This window comes from Amblyomma americanum, chromosome 1 (assembly GCF_052857255.1).
Source record: "Amblyomma americanum isolate KBUSLIRL-KWMA chromosome 1, ASM5285725v1, whole genome shotgun sequence".
NCBI lineage: Eukaryota > Metazoa > Arthropoda > Arachnida > Ixodida > Ixodidae > Amblyomma > Amblyomma americanum.
This window is the reverse complement of record NC_135497.1, coordinates 342,465,132-342,469,082: the sequence shown is the minus strand read 5'-3', so window position 1 is coordinate 342,469,082 and position 3,951 is coordinate 342,465,132.

The window sequence follows — 3,951 nt, the reverse complement described above, 5'->3', positions numbered from 1 at the left end:
GGCAGATGCAGGCAGGCAGGCAGGCAGGCAGAGGCAGGCAGGCAGGCAGATGCAGGCAGGCAGGCAGGCAGGCAGAGGCAAGCAGGCAGGCAGAGGCAGGCAGGCAGGCAGCCAGAGGAAGGCAGAGGCAGACAGGCAGGCAGTGGCAGGCAGGCAGGCAGGCAGAGGCAGGCAGGCAGGCAGAGGCAGGCAGGCAGAGGCTGGCAGGCAGGCAGGCAGATAGAGGAAGGTAGGCAGAGGCAGGCAGGCAGGCAGAGGCAGGCAAGCAGGCAGGCAGATGCAGGCAGGCAGGCAGGCAGAGGCAAGCAGGCAGGCAGAGGCAGGCAGGCAGGCAGCCAGAGGCAGGCAGAGGCAGGCAGGCAGGCAGAGGCAGGCAGGCAGTGAGAGGCAGGCAGGCACAGGCAGGCAGGCAGACAGAGGCAGGCAGGCAGACAGGCAGGCAGGCAGAGGCAGGCAGGCAGGCAGAGGCAGGCAGAGGCAGGCAGAGGTAGGCAGAGGCAGGCAGAGGCAGGCAGGCAGGCAGAGGCAGGCAGGCAGGCAGGCAGAGGCAGGCAGAGGCAGGCAGAGGCAGGCAGGCAGGCAGAGGTAGGCCGAGGCAGGCAGAGGCAGGCAGGCAGGCAGAGGCAGGCAGGCAGGCAGAGGCAGGCAGGCAGGCAGAGGCAGGCAGGCAGAGGCAGGCAGGCAGAGGCAGGCAGAGGCAGGCAGAGGCAGGCAGAGGCAGGCAGAGGCAGGCAGGCAGGCAGAGGCAGGCAGGCAGGCAGGCAGATAGAGGAAGGTAGGCAGAGGCAGGCAGGCAGGCAGAGGCAGGCAGGCAGGCAGGCAGATGCAGGCAGGCAGGCAGGCAGGCAGAGGCAAGCAGGCAGGCAGAGGCAGGCAGGCAGGCAGCCAGAGGCAGGCAGAGGCAGGCAGGCAGTGAGAGGCAGGCAGGCACAGGCAGGCAGGCAGACAGAGGCAGGCAGGCAGACAGGCAGGCAGGCAGAGGCAGGTGGCAGGCAGAGGCAGGCAGAGGCAGGCAGAGGTAGGCAGAGGCAGGCAGAGGCAGGCAGAGGCAGGCAGGCAGAGGATGGCAGGCAGACAGGCAGTAAGGCAGGCAGAGGCAGGCAGGCAGGCAGAGGCAGGCAGATGCAGGCAGAGGCAGGCAGGCTGGCAGGCAGAGGCAGGCAGGCAGGCAGAGGCATACAGAGGCAGGCAGAGGCAGGCAAGCAGAGGTAGGCCGAGACAGGCAGAGGTAGGCAGAGGCAGGCAGAGGTAGGCAGAGACAGGCAGGCAGGCAGAGGCAGGCGGGAAGAGGCAGGCAGGCAGGCAGAGGAAGGCAGGCAGGCAGGCAGGCAGAGGCAGGCAGGCAGGCAGGCAGAGGCACTAAGGCAGGCAGACAGAGGCAGGCAGGCAGGCAGAGGCAGGCAGGCAGAGGCAGGCAGGCAGAGGCAGGCAGGCAGGCAGAGGCAGGCAGACAGAGGCCGGCATGCCGGCAGGCAGGCAGGCAGGCAGAGGCAGACAGGCAGGCAGTGGCAGGCAGGCAGAGGCAGGCAGGCAGAGGCTGGCAGGCAGGAAGGCAGAGGCAGGCAGAGGCAGACAGAGGAAGGCAGAGGCATGCAGAGGCAAGGAGAGGCCGGCAGGCAGGCAGGCAGAGGCAGGCAGGCAGCCAGACAGAGGCAGGCAGGCAGGCAGGCAGAGGCAGGCAGGAGGCAGGCAGCGGCAGGCAGAGGCAGGCAGACAGAGGCAGGCAGGCAGACAGAGGCAGGCAGGCAGGCAGACAGAGGCAGGCAGACAGACAGGCAGGCAGGCAGGCAGGCAGAGGCAGGCAGGCAGGCAGGCCGAGGCAGGCAGGCAGGCAGGCTGGCCGGCAGGCAGGCAGGCAGGCAGAGGCAGGCAGAGGCAGGCCCGCAGAGGCAGGCAGGGAGGCAGGCAGAGGCAGGCAGGCAGGGAGGCAGGCAGAGGCAGGCAGGCAGGCAGAGGCAGGCAGGCAGAGGCAGGCAGGCAGGCAGAGGCAGGCAGGCAGGGAGAGGCAGACAGGCAGGCAGGCAGAGGCAGGCAGGCAGGCAGGCAGAGGCAGGCAGGCAGGCAGAGGCAGGCAGGCAGGCAGGCAGAGGCAGGCAGGCAGAGGCAGGCAGGCAGAGGCAGGCAGGCAGAGGCAGGCAGGCAGAGGCAGGCAGAGGCAGGCAGAGGCAGGCAGGCAGGCAGAGGCAGGCAGGCAGAGGCAGGCAGGCAGGCAGGCAGATAGAGGAAGGTAGGCAGAGGCAGGCAGGCAGGCAGAGGCAGGCAGGCAGGCAGGCAGATGCAGGCAGGCAGGCAGGCAGAGGCAAGCAGGCAGGCAGAGGCAGGCAGGCAGGCAGCCAGAGGCAGGCAGAGGCAGGCAGGCAGAGGCAGGCAGCAGGCAGGTAGAGGCAGGCAGGCAGGCAGGCCGAGGCAGGCAGGCAAGCAGAGGCAGGCAGAGGCAGGCAGGCAGGCAGAGGTAGGCCGAGGCAGGCAGAGGCAGGCAGGCAGGCAGGCAGAGGCAGGCAGGCAGAGGCAGGCTGGCAGCCAAGCAGGCAGGTAGAGGCAGGCAGGCAGGCAGGCAGAGGCAGGCAGGCAGGCAGGCAGAGGCAGGCAGGCAGGCAGAGGCAGGCAGGCAGAGGCTGGCAGGCAGGCAGAGGCAGAGGCAGGCAGAGGCAGACAGAGGAAGGCAGAGGCATGCAGAGGCAAGGAGAGGCCGGCAGGCAGGCAGGCAGAGGCAGGCAGGCAGACAGAGGCAGTCAGGCAGAGGCAGGCAGGAGGCAGGCAGCGGCAGGCAGACAGAGACAGGCAGGCAGCCAGAGGCAGGCAGAGGCAGGCAGGCAGGCAGAGGCAGGCAGGCAGTGAGAGGCAGGCAGGCACAGGCAGGCAGGCAGACAGAGGCAGGCAGGCAGACAGGCAGGCAGGCAGAGGCAGGCAGGCAGAGGCAGGCAGGCAGGCAGAGGCAGGCAGAGGCAGGCAGAGGTAGGCAGAGGCAGGCAGAGGCAGCAGGCAGGCAGAGGCAGGCAGGCAGGCAGGCCGAGGCAGGCAGGCAGGCAGAGGCAGGCAGAGGCAGGCAGAGGCAGGCAGAGGCAGGCAGGCAGGCAGAGGTAGGCCGAGGCAGGCAGAGGCAGGCAGGCAGGCAGAGGCAGGCAGGCAGAGGCAGGCAGGCAGGCAGAGGCAGGCAGGCAGGCAGAGGCAGGCAGGCAGGCAGGCAGAGGCAGGCAGGCAGAGGCAGGCAGGCAGAGGCAGGCAGGCAGGCAGGCAGGCAGGCAGAGGCAGGCAGGCAGGCAGGCAGGCAGAGGCAGAGGCAGAGGCAGGCAGAGGCAGGCAGAGGCAGGCAGAGGCAGGCAGAGGCAGGCAGAGGCAGGCAGAGGCAGGCAGGCAGAGGCAGGCCCGCAGAGGCAGGCAGGGAGGCAGGCAGAGGCAGGCAGGCAGGGAGGCAGGCAGAGGCAGGCAGGCAGGCAGAGGCAGGCAGGCAGAGGCAGGCAGGCAGAGGCAGGCAGGCAGGGAGAGGCAGGCAGAGGATGGCAGGCAGACAGGCAGTAAGGCAGGCAGAGGCAGGCAGGCAGGTAGAGGCAGGCAGGCAGGCAGAGGCAGGCAGATTCAGGCAGATGCAGGCAGATGCAGGCAGAGGCAGGCAGGCTGGCAGGCAGAGGCAGGCAGGCAGGCAGAGGCAGGCAGGCAGGCAGAGGCATACAGAGGCAGGCAGAGGCAGGCAGGCAGAGGTAGGCCGAGACAGGCAGAGGTAGGCAGAGGCAGGCAGAGGCAGGCAGGCAGGCAGGCAGAGGCAGGAAGGCAGGCAGACAGAGGCAGGCAGGCAGGCAGGCAGGCAGAGGCAGGCAGGCAGAGGCAGGCAGGCAGAGGCAGGCAGGCAGAGGCAGGCAGGCAGGCAGAGGCAGGCAGACAGAGGCAGGCAGGCAGGCAGAGGCAGGCAGAGGCAGGCAGAGGCAGGAAGACAGAGGCAGGCAGGCAGGCAGA